The sequence below is a fragment of the Pinus tabuliformis genome, chromosome 9, assembly GCF_031772625.1.
Source record: "Pinus tabuliformis cultivar Carrire ecotype Pingquan chromosome 9, CPIR1, whole genome shotgun sequence".
Taxonomy (NCBI): Eukaryota; Viridiplantae; Streptophyta; class Pinopsida; order Pinales; family Pinaceae; genus Pinus; species Pinus tabuliformis.
The window spans coordinates 1,589,156,407-1,589,169,730 of NC_142307.1; positions in this window are offsets into that span (position 1 = coordinate 1,589,156,407).

Here is a 13,324-nt window from a genome sequence, read left to right on the forward strand (position 1 = left end):
CATATTTTTCCTCAATTTTAGCCAGCTTTTCTTTGGCCTCTTTCAATTTTGCCATCTTCACTTCCAGGGCCTTTATTTCTTTCATCATGTTGTCCATACTCAGGCTGGTCTCTTGCTCTGCTGTTGTTGTAGTAGTTGCTGAAACTGGTGCTGAACTTGAAGTACCTGCTTCTGATGTTTGACCAGTGGGAGTGAGTGTTGTGGTGGCCGTAGGAGGAGCACCTGTAAGAATCTGAGCTGTTTGAATTGGCTGAGAGGCCAACTCTCCCTGTCTTCCTTGTAATGATGCCTCCAAGGCACTCTCTGTTTCTACCAACCTTTTATGCAAGCTCATCAGCAAAGTTACCACATCTTGTTCTTCCTTTTGTTGTGCTATCTCGGTGGCTTGAGGATGCATTGTAGCTGGCAGCTTGAGTTGCCTTTTGAGGGTTGCTATGTCTTCCTCTTTCTTCTTTAACAAAGCTTGCACACCCTTGGGATCAATGGGATCATGACCCAGCTCTATAATGATCTCCTCCAAGGACTTGATTCTATTGTCCTTGGCTTGTGATGAAGCTTTTTCCAATTCTAGTTTGGCAGAAGTATTGTGCAAAGAGTTTTGCAATCCATGGGCCAACAATGTTTTATCTGCTAAAGTAGAATATACCATTTCCCCGGTCTGCTTGTGCAATTCAATCTGGTCCATCGGATGGATATCCTTGGCGAACACTTCCATATTGGTTCTAATATAGTCAGCAGCTGATTGTGGTTGCTGCATTATAGGTCTGAAATGACTGAGAGTCATTTTTCCTTCCTGGATGTCATAGTCTGCCATTAACCTTTACTGATCGGTGGGTGCCATCCTTAGCAACTGGTTGTACAATTGGTATCTCACTGGCTCATTTCTAGCCTTGATATCAGTGAATGCTTTTTTGATATCAGAGCCCTATCGGCCCTATTGCCTGGTGGATGTTACTTCTACCCCTTGTTGTCTCTCTTGCTCTTGTTGAAAGGAGCTAGCTGATGTTTCCATGCTTGGGGGAACTGGTTGTTCTGTTGGCCCTTCTGCCATTTCCTCTTCTGAAAAAGGATTTAATTTATGTCTCTTTTCCCCTTGCTGCTCAGTAGATGTTCCTGGAGGGGTCTCTTCTTGCCTATCCCTTTTCTTTTCCCTTTCCTCATTAAGAGGTGTCTATAACACTGGGATTTCTGTTGCCTTTGATTGTGTAGAAGGGTCTTGCCCTTGACTTTGTTCATCTGTAGAAGCAGGCTGGTCTGCCATTGTTTCTTGTTGTTCCAAGTTCTGCACTTGCTTTTCTGAATGCTGCACTTCTTTACCTTTATCTGTTGCTGCTGGCGGGGCACTTACTTGGGCATGTTGCTGGGAGGCCATGGCAGATGAGGTGCCTTCTCCAGGGTGCCGAGGAGCTGTGAAAAACACCTGTTCAAAAGATTACAAGTCAATTGATTTTTCAAGATTCTTGATTGCTCTTTCTGTTATTTCTTCTTCAGTAAGTTCTTCCACAAGTGTGCCCTCTACCCATTCTTGTTGATTAGCATATTGTTTAATTTGAGGGATATTGTAGTGTTCATATGCTGCAAGCCTATATTTGATTCTTCTAAGGCTTATAAAGTGATTGGGATCATATGGTGCCCAATAAAATCTTGTTGTTAGTAACAGAAAATTTTTAACATCTTGTCTGCCTCCTCCCAGGCTTCTTCTCTCTTATTGAAAATGAATGGACCCAATTGATGCCTAATCTTGAGCTGTGCCTTTTTTCTTTTGTCATAAAAATGAATCATATCTGCATTACCAAAGTCCCGGAAGTATTCCAAGTCAAAGAGTCTCATGGGGACATATTTTGGCAGTCTGTAGGGGGCTAACTCACAGCCATAAATCCTGATTACTGTGTGGTGTTGGTAAAAATACCAGTCACCAATGTTGTAGCTTTTGGAAAGCTGTAGAATCTTTTGCATCTCATCAGTGAGTCTAGGAAGAGGAGTGCTTACTAGTAAGGAAGAAGTTGGATGTATAAATAGGTCAATAAACTCGCAATAAGTATATGGAGAGTAATAAACATGGTGGCAGACTGATGACCAAAATATCACAGACCTTCGCTCCACCTTAGCATTTAATTTTTTGAGGAAAACTGGGAAACTATCAGGCTGATAGTACAGCAGCAAATGATATATGTAGGAGGTATGTTTGAGCACTCTTTCTCTCTCCAGGTTCATGAATTTCTCCTGAATCTTGTCAGCTATGAAGGTGGCATAATCATACTGGACAGCAGGGGGCTGTCCTGGAGCAAACATGGACAGCATTACCAAGACTGTCTCATCAACATACTCACTGGTATTGAATCCTAAGATGCAGGATATGATGTCTACCAGCATTCTCCCTGTTTCATTAAACCACACATGTAGATAAGGAGGAGGCTGCTGGGGCTGAAAATCTGGTTGCATGAACAGCTGGGCAATTCTTGTGATCTCTGAGCTGGGCAGTTTGGCACCTTGGTCAAGTAGAAGTTTCATGGAGAGAGAGACCAGAGGCTTAGTTAGCTCAAATTTTAGCATCTTGTTTATGGCTTGAGGGGTGATGTGGAACAAGACAGTCCCAGATGGAGCCAAAACTGCTCTTTGACTGGGCTCATAATTTTCACAACACTGATGGATGAGATCAGGGAATACATTTACTTGTGGGAGATAATAAATTGGAAGGTTGGACTCCCAGATACCAAGGACATCAGCATTGCTTCTGTATCTTTTCCTTATCTCACAAAAGGTTTCAATGTGATATTTGTTACTCAGTTCAACTGTTTCCTTCATTTGGTAATCCCTGTCAGCAAGGGGCAGCCACTCCAAATTCCTATGTGGTGCATTCAAGGGGGCAATATTTAAAGCTGTGGGAGTGGCCATCTTAAAGTTTATCTGTGTTTATCCTTGGAACCAGGATTAGTGCAACAACAGAATGATGAACAAGCTTCTGAGGATTTGCAAAGGAGCTGCAGACTGAGTTTCAATGAGGCAATGGTCTTCACTGTCTGGTTTTTATGACAAAAGAGGCAATTTAGAGAGTTATAGAGTCTGGACAGACTTCTCTTTTGTTAATGAATTCCCTATATTAAAAGACTGTGGGAAATTTGCAAAGGGAAAAGAGGATGATTTTGGCCAAATAAGGGAATTTCATGTAGGGGATATTGGCAAAAGGAGTCAATGCACGGGCAGTATGAAAATTCTCTCGGCAAAAGTAACTTTAGAAATAATTTTTTGATGGTGAATTTTGCAAATGATCGCGGGTTCGCAGGGTTTCCTTTGAACAGGGGGTTACTCAGTAAGTTTAGGTAGCATTTAGGTGCATGAGTGCCTTTAGTTCGGGAATTTGCAGAGTTTCATGCAAGTAAAATGGAGAAAACGGCGAAAACAGGGGTAAAAAGGTAAAATTTGGGCAAATACCTGGTTTTTATGTCGTCGAGGGTGTTGAGTTGGTTCAATGGCAAACAATGGAGTTGAAATTGCAGGCGGCAGCGGCTTGGATAATCAAATTTGCACTTGGACGGAAGAACGACATAAAACAGCATGCACAGAGCTTCCAAATTGACCAATGAAAATGAACAAAAACGGTCGACTCGACATATTTTATGAAAATTCGGGACTTTTGGCGCTTTTGGCACTTTTTCGGAATGACGTCAGCATGGCGTCATTTGGCGGGTAGCAGGTACGGCATGGTGACGTGGCAGCAGATGTGGGCACTGACATGGACGGGTGACGAGGCAGACACATCGGATAGAATTCGTGACATGGGAGCTGACGCAGGTGCCGACGTGGTGTATGATGTTGGCAGCAGGGATAGAAGCGGTAAATGGTTTTATCGGACCGCCTTTGGTACAGGGGCGGTATATTTCAGAGCCCACCCGACGCAATCAAAAAAGGACATGCATCTTTTGTACGACGGGAAAACCGCCGTGCTATCGGGCGCTAACTCCCATACGTTGGGGCGGCTCCGAAATCGGCGAGGGCCGTCAGATCTGGGAGGGCAGATCGGAGGGTTGACGGAACGCGAAGTCGCAGGTACGATAATGTACGGGGCCCATTCATATATTAAACATTATTTATTTATATGGCAGGGGTTCAAACTTTCGAAAAATGGGTTATACGTTATATACAGCATGGGCATGGTTATTGGTCCGAGCATTGTATTAAATCAACCGAAAATAAAATATGAGCGCAGGGTTAGAATAAAGTATGGTTTAGGAGGGAGGGTTAACATGGTTATTAATTTAACCAAAGGTTAAACTAATCCCAAAGTAAGTGGACGCGGAGGGGTTAATGCAAGCTCCAAATGAACTTAGCATTTCCCCGAACTTAGGTTATATGGCTATAGTGCCAAGGGGTGGGATATTTACTATTTTTGGGTTTTTATATAATTTTTGTAGAACTAGGGGTAGGGAAAATGATTTAGGGAGTTAAATAATAGAGTTAGGAGTTAATATGACTTTATGGATTGAAATTGTATAGGTGAATGCTAAGTTTATCAAGTGAACTTAGGCATGAAAGGAGTTTGAAATGATGATTTTACACAAGAAATGTGGCTTTTAGCCTTTAAGCAAACCAGAAGTTTTACTTAAATTTTTCATGGGCATGGAGTGTTTTTTAGCAGATCTCAATCTCTTTAAGGGATGTTAGTGAGTGTTTGTTGTGAGGGAGGAGAAGGGGGGTTAGTCATGCTTCCATTGTTCCACATTCCAACAATTGCCTTAGTGCTTATGTCACTGATGATATGAGTGTTTCTTGACAAGACAAGAAATGAGCACCCACTTTATTCTGCAACCTCAAATTACCTACCCAGCCTAATACACCTAACATTTTTTCTTCCATTTTATTGGGTGTATTTGAACTTGCAAACCCTAATTATCTTTTTTTCTTTTGACTGTCCTCCTATCTAAATCTACCCTTATTTCTTCCAAGGGCCCAGATTAAGCGGTTGGGCTCCTTAATTTCTCTACCTAGCTACTCATCTGCGAAGTTTGAGCTGTTTGGACAAACATTCTTTCTCTATTCTACAATAGCAATTTAAACATGGCATGGTCCAGATTTAACTGTTGGGCCATCCATCAAGCTAGCAGTGGCATTTTAGCTAGCCACTTTCCTGGTCTTTCTTTCGGGTTCATTTCTATTATTTTTTCTGACCAATTGATTTTCTTGCCTTTTGATCATTCTTTTAAGACATACCCTCTTTACATTTTTTTACTTTCCTTTTCTGTTCACCAAATATGGAACCTTTGCAGCATGAATAAGATGAACATATTTGGCACTTCCCAGGTCAATCATGAAAAATGAAACCTATTGGTATAGGAACCTAACAATGGCTCCACTTGGGGATGTCCTTTCCTTGTGAAAGGCCAAGAACAGCAGGTCAGACTGCCTTATTTTTCAACTTTTGCAGTAGTCTGAAACTTCCTTCTTTTGAAGACCAATGATCTTAACCTTTGTATCCTGTATGCAGTCCTTATGAGCTGCTCTGTGCAAAAATACAGCTCTGTCTTTGCTGATTTTTTCCGAGTATTTACCATTATCTTTATACTTCCCAAGTCTTGCTCTTTGATTCCTTGTAGTAAACTCAAAAATATACATTAAAAGGGGAGTAATTCTTTGACTCTTTTCCTCAAAATCTGCTGCATGTTGTTCCTTATCAAATTTATGTAAATAGAACTGCTGGAAATACAAATATTTATGTACAATATACAATGGTGTTATGATGATTACCGGGAATCAAAATAGTGCTTGAGCATTCACCCGTTGACTGGGCCTTCTTCAGTATGTGTGCCATCCAAACTCTTCAGAAAATAGGTGTTATTACCTTGTACAGCATGAGTAACATATGGTCCTTTCCAAAGGAAATCAAACTTGCCATGTTTCCCTTTATCCTCTCTTCTAGAATCCCATCTCAGCACTTTGTTTCCTAAGAAGAAATCTTCAGCCTTTGCTCTTTTATCAAAGATCTTCTTGAGTTTGTCTTGTAGAACCTGGGTCCTCTGATATACTTCTTCTCTTGTTTGCTGCAAGTGAATAGTTTGGTTAATCCTTCTTTGAATATCATTAGGTTCTGCTTGTACTTCTTGCAGCAACTTCATTACAGGGATTCCTAAGGATGAGGGGAAAACAGTCTCTAGACCATACACCAATTCATATGGACTTGTACCAATAGATCTTTTAGTGGTCAATCTGTCTGCCCATAGTGCATTCACAAGTTTCTTATGCCAATTCTTTTTGTTCTCCTCCAAGACCTTTTTAATGATGTTGATGAGGCTTTTGTTGGATGACTCAGCTAGGCCATTACCTTGAGGATAATAGGCTGTGGAATGGCCTAAGGTAATGTGGTATTTGTGGCAAAAACTGATCATTCTTTTGGATTTGAAAGTAGCAGCATTGTCTGTAATAATTTTATCTGGACAGCCAAACCTTGACAAGATGTTGGTTTCTAAAAACTGCATGATAATGGAGTCATTGGCTTGCCTACAATGGATGGCTTCTATCCATTTGGTAAAGTAGTCTGTGGCAGTCAAGATCCACCTGTGTTGGCCAGAAGAGGAAGGATGAATTTCACCAATGAAGTCTAAACCCCATTGCTGAAAGGGTCTTTCAGTTGAAACAGGTTTGAGGGGTAATGGTAACAGCTTTCTCTTGCCTTCAAAGATCTGGCATTTATGGCAAGAGATTATTAATTTTTCATATCAGCCCACAGGGAAGGCCAATAAAATCTAGCCCTTAGGATTTTATCAGCTGTTGATTTCCAATATAAGTGTCCTCCACAGTCCCCTGCATGAAATTCCTTGAGTACCTTGTTAGTTTCATCCGATGTTAGGCAATTAAGTAAAACACCTTCATGATTTTTCCAAAACAAGGCACTATCTATAATACAAAACTTTGATGCTTTCATTTTCAAGAATCTCTTTTTTGTCCTGGACAACCCTGGAGGAGCTTGCAGGTTTAACAATACAAAACATATGTCAGCATACCAGGGTGATTGTAAAAAGGCTTGATTGATCTGTGGAGTCGCCATCTCCTGTTCGTTGTCCAGTTCATTGATGTCAAGGGCTTGGAAATTGGTTTCAGTCATTAGTTTGGCTAGTCCTTGTCCTTTTATCAGTTTTGTAGGCTTGATTTCAATGTCATATTCTAAGATATTGGCAATCCATTTGCCCCTTTTGCCTTCAATTCCTTCTTGAGTTAAAATGTCCTTGACCACTACATTTGGAACATAGGCTATCACATGTGAGTATAAAATGTAAACTCTGAAATCCTTGATGGCTTTTACAAGGGCATATGCTTGTTTTTCCATGATTTGATATTTTAAGGGAGCATCTCTAAGAGCTTTGCTGAAAAAGGCAATGGGCTTCTCACACCCTTGGTCATCTTTTTGCAATAGGACAACAACAATTGTATTTTCAGAGGCAAAGGAAAAAATGATGAAATCTCTATCAAACTTGGGGCTGGTGAGGACTGGTGTTTTTGTTAGGGCTGTTTTGATGTCCTCAAAGGCTTGTTTGGCTTCCATGGTCCATTTTACTTTAGAATCCTTCTTCAGCATATTGTTTAACAATCTTATGAGCTCGGCCAAATTAGGAATGAATCTTCTCAAGAAGTTAATCTTCCCTAGAAAAGCTTGTAGTTCTTTGATGTTTCTTGGATGAGGCACTTGAAGGATAGCTTGAATTTTGTCCAGGACGATCCTAATGCCATCTTTTGAAATGATGTGACCTAGGAGCTTGCCTTCCTCTAGGCCAAACAGTGATTTCTTTGGATTCAATGATATGCCATATTTTCTGCAAATTAGGAACACTTGCCTTAAATGTTCTAAGTGTTCTTGGTCTGATTTTGAAAAGGCAGTGAGATCATCAAGGTAGATTACTAGGAAATCATGGATTTCTTTGGCGAAGGCTATATCCATTGCTCTTTGAAAAGTGGCCCCTGCATTTTTGAGTCCAAAAGGAATTTTGACATATTTAAAGGTTCCCTAAGGTGTTGTAAAGGCAATTTTGTCTTGATCATCCGAGTGGACTAAAATATGATTGAATCCTGAGAATCCATATAACAATGAGATCCTAGAGGCTCCCACTACCCTTTGTAGGATATGATCCATTTTTGGTAAAGGGTAATGGTCTTTGAGAGAGACTTTATTCAAATTTCTCAAGTCAACACACAGTCTTATCTCTCCCGTTTTCTTTCTAGTAGGTACTAGATTTGAAATCCATTCTGAGAACCTGATAGGTGCAATAATTCCAGCCTCATACATTTGTTTAACTTCTTTTTCAATCAGGGGAAGGAGGACGGGATTCACCCTTCTAAGCTTCTGTTTAAAAGGCTTTTGATTCTCTTTCAAAGGTATAGTATGTTGGATGACTGAGGTATCATAGGACTTGAGGTCCTCATAACTCCAGGCAAACACATCTTGGAATTCCTTAAACAAGTCAATGTATTTCAATTTCTGATCAGCAGGCAAGGCTTTGGAGAGTTTTACCATTTTGGGATTTTCTGTGGTTCCAATGTTGCAGTCCTCAATTTCAGCATTCAGTGGTTGCATTTTTGGCTTCCTTGAAATATCATTCGAATCGAATAAATCCTCCAACGGGGTCAAGCCTGTGGGCAGAAAATTGTCTTTTAGTTCAATTACTTCAGCTTCTGCCTCAGCTAATTCATCAAGGTCTGTTTGCTTCAGTTCTTGTAAAAAAATTTCATCAAAAATTGTTGGATGCAAGATCAGATTTGTTGTTTCAGCTGATATATTTTGTTCAATTTTGTCTGTCTGTTGTTGATCATCCATAGTGCTAGTATCAATGCTCATGCTGGAGAATTCCTCCTTCAAAGTCAAGAAATTATTTATTTGTGTGTCATTTTCAAAGATCTGCCAATTTTTTACATTGTCTGGGATATTAGGTCTATGTTTAATTTCAACAGTGAAATGGTGGTTGGGCTCAAACGGTAGCTTGCAAGTGCTAGCAAAGGTTGCCAAGCTATGTGCATGTAGATTGTGCTTTCTAGGAATTTTGGTTAACTGAGATTCTGAGAACGTGTTAAGTATTTCAATGGATGCCCCTCTGTAAGCCCTCAACCTAGGATCATTTGTGACAAAGTTTCCCTTCATCTGCTGTATGATCAGATATGAATCCCCTAGAATTGAGACTTTGGTTGCACCTAGATTTTTGTTGAGTTTGAGTCCTAACAGCAGGGCTTCATACTCAGCCATACTGTTTGTACATCTGAAACTTAACCTATATGCATGACCTTCAGCATGGTCATTCTGCATGTTGTGTATCCAAACCCCTGCCCCTACTCCTAATTTGTTTACCGAGCCATCAAACTCTAAGTGCCATAAGATTTCTTGGTTATGAGTAGCCTTAAGAGTTTTAGGAGCTTGTTCAATGGGCAGACTCGGATCTTGTATGTCATTTGATGTATCATTTCCCTTTATTACATCAATCATAACAATAGTTTTTTGACCTTGAGTATTATATTGTTCATTCATATCCTCTGGTTGTGCTATTATCAAGAGTTTGACATCAGTTTTGGGGCACATGTCAGCATTATATAAGATGAATGAATCCATATCGGAATGTATTGAATAGATGGGGAATTTTTGGGGTTTTTGTTGACTGCTAAACACATATTTCATTAGTGTTTCACGGTACAATCTATTTGGCTCTCCAAAGGCCGAAATAGTGGCATAGGACATGTCTAGTTGCAAAGATCCTTGTAGTTTTGCACCCCAAGATCTTGACAAAAGCATACCATACTTAGGTGGAATGTCAGCTACCACCACATCCATCAGAATTGTTTTGGTTGGGTATTGGACCAAGGAGACACACAAATCTTTAATTAGGCCTAGACACCTGACTTGGCTGGAATCAAATGAAAACAAATCTTTGTATGGTCTTGTGATATCTAGGTCTAGTTTTTCCATCACAGATTTAGGCATTAGGTTATGGGAAGCTCCTAAATCAAACATTGCATTATGTAACACCTTATCATGAATGTTTAAACTGACATAAAAAGGTGGAACTCCTCCATTCCCTGCCTTACCATTAACTTCAGGACCAAAGAGCAATTCAGGCTGATCGTCTAAAACATTGACAGCATCCCTATTCTCTGGTATTTGGAGTGACCTATTGATTTGTTGTCTATACACTTCATGTTTGGCCAACTCAAAGAGAGGAATAGCTATTTTTAGTTTACCAATTTCTGCTTCTAAATTGAAGGGTTTCTCCAGTTGAGTCTTTGCGTTGTGACTAGCAGGTTTTTCCTTTTCAACTAAATCTTTTGTGCTCTTCTCTTGATTTTGAATATTGTTTTGAGGTACCTCTGTTTTGGAAATATTTTCAGAGATACTGTTTGAATTTTCTTTTGTGGGAGGGTATGTAAATGTCTGATTCTTAGTGAGTTGTACATCTAATACATCTTCCACAGTAACTTCTCTTGGGTTTGGGTTTGTTTTATTAGCAGATTCTGTCAGGGCAGCTTTATCCTTTGTTTTCTTTGGGTGTTTAGTATCCTTGAGCTTGGTAGGTTCAGGCACATCTATGGTTATACTTCTTAATTTTTACTGTTTATGAACCTCATAAACTGCTGCATCATAACCTTCTCTAAAATCAAATGAATCTCCTGATTTGGTTTGAAATTGATTGAAATTATGGGCCTCTTGATCTTCTTGTGTTAGAAAAACTTGGTGTTCACTGTCCAGACCCATCAAGTTGATGTGAGGGTCCTCTATTGGTTCACTAGATGTTGAGGCTTCGGCATAATTTTCTTGAAACAGAGGTCTGATATTTTGATCAGGGCCAACCCTCACAACATTCGGATTTTAATTCTTTCTAAAGTTTGGGTTTCTTGCAGTACTTGGTTGACCTTCCCATGATGACTTTCTTTCGATGGTTTCCACCCTATCCCCAAGTCTGTCCATACCTTTGATTATTGCATCAAGTTTTTGCTCAAAAGCTGAAGGTTCTTCTTTAAAAGTTGTTCTTCTTTCAGCTCTTGCCCGATTTCGCTTAGCAATGAGGTTTGCCTCTACACTAACAGCTATATTCTGCATGTCTGCTAAGGTTGGAGGGGCTCTTTCCCTCAGTTGATATGCCATGTCGGAATCAAATCCATCAGGGAATTTGATCAAAGCTAAATCAGGTGGAGGTCTAAGGTTTTGAGGAATGGCATTGTAAACATTGTTGAATCTTGCACAATAGTCTAGGACAGTTTCTTGTGGGCCTCTTTTTATAGTGTCATACTCAGATAAAATATGCAGTGGATCTTTTTTCTTTTCCCATCTGTTGAGAAATGTTTGGTAAAGAGCATCCAGATTGGCTATGGAATTTGCAGCAAGTGCTCTAAACCAAGTTCTTACTTCACCTATTAAACTTTGGACAAAAATTTTCATTCTCACATCATCATCATCTATCTCATAATTCTCAAAATAGTCCTGCATTTTCTTAGTGTGTTGTTGGGTTGTGTAAGAGCCCGTACCATCAAAATATGTGATCTTACTTTGATAATCCTGAGGCATAGCCCCTGGATTTGCAAGCAGCTGTAAAGGGGCATATCTATTTGCCATATTTATAGGGATAAATGGGACAACAGGAAAAAACGGGACAGCTGGAACTGCAGGGAATTTAGTTGAAATATGTGCAGTGGATGGAGGTGTAGGGAATGTGTTTTGAGAGGTGGATGAAGAACTAGGGGAAGCAGCAGTTGTGTGAAGACGGACTGAGGGTTTAGCAGGAGTTGGGATATAGCTCTGCTGAACTGTTTCAAGGTGTAAATCGGCAGAACTTTCTTGTTCCTCTTATTTTCTAAGGATCTTTGGTATTAAGTTGGGATTGTCAAAAACAGCTGGAGGATCTGGGTCAGGGTTTGACCTAGTATACCGAGTTTTTCTCTTTGGAGCCAGCTTCTAAACCTGTTTTTGGTATTTTTCTGGGAATGCTTTAGAATTAGAAAGAAACTGATCAAATTTTGGAACAGCTATTTGCAGCTTAAAACTAACATGAATATTGACTGAAGCAGCTTTTATTTACTCCTGTAAATGCAAAGCAAGAATAGTTTCAAAGGCTTCGTGGCTGACATTCAAGCTTCATCTGTAGCTTTAAGGAATAGACAGCACTTGCAAAAATTCATTCTTCCCCAATGGAGTCGCCAACGATTTTATCACTCATGTTGTTCCCTGCCTCCTGAAGGGAATACGGCTGAGGTAACCACTAACCAATCTTTTAGCTGCAGGTCCTAGCCTACCTACAACCAGAGAGGGCTCTCTCTTTATAATTTGGCTTTGTTTTCAGAGTATTTTAGGCTAGTTATTATGGACATATTTTTTGTTTTGAGTTTGTTGGAAAGTAATTTCAGGTGGAACAGGGATGCAAGTAGAAATCAGTTTCTTCCATTGGGTAGATGGAGTCAGAGTGAATGAACTGGTGAAATGTTGAAGTGTTTATTTGGTCAAAGGAGTTTGCTACAGAGCAGGGTAGTCAGTTTTAGGAGAAATTTTGATATCTAAAATGGTGGAATGAAGTCAGTGAATGAAAGGCAATCAAGAATCTTTCATTATGCTGGTAGAAGGAAAGTGCATGAAGAATTGCTAAGGAGCAATGAAGAATTCCTAAGCAACATTCATAGTGAAAGAACTAGTGCAAACAGGAGCAATTAAGAATTCCTATTTATGACTAATTCTGAAGAAAACATATATAATAGCTGAGATTGAACACAGAGTGTTTAATGGACAAATTTTGTGCTATTCTTCTTCCCTGTTATCAAGATGATGGAACATATATGAAATCGCATACAAAAAAGCATAAAAACATAGAGAAGAGAAGACTTATTGATCTTTAAATGATGCAAGGATTCTGTAGCATTTCCCAGGGCTTCAATTCCACATTCAGACGATTCAGCACAGTGAAATTCCAATAGCCTTTGTATTATACAGCTTCAATAGTTTACAGCGCAGTTCAGAAATGAAATTACCAACCCCAAATACATATTATGGGGGGGTATTTATACAAAAGAAGATACAAAATATCATGAGGATAAGTCTTGAACTCATAACTTCCTTTACCAACTATTAAGAAGTAGTAAGTGAGGGAATAAATTCTGTAGTAAAGAAGAATGTGCTAGTTGTCCAATTTGTCAGAAGAATTTTCACTTTCTGGGCTGAATGAGTCGGCTTCTTGCTGCACATTCATTCCGCGTGTGTTGTCCTGATGCTGCTACGCTTCATGTTGCTACTTTGTCTTTGTCTTCATCATCGGTGCTCGGTTTCTTTGCATTCAATGAGTTGTAGTGACCGTTCTGTTTTTTGCCTTGCACT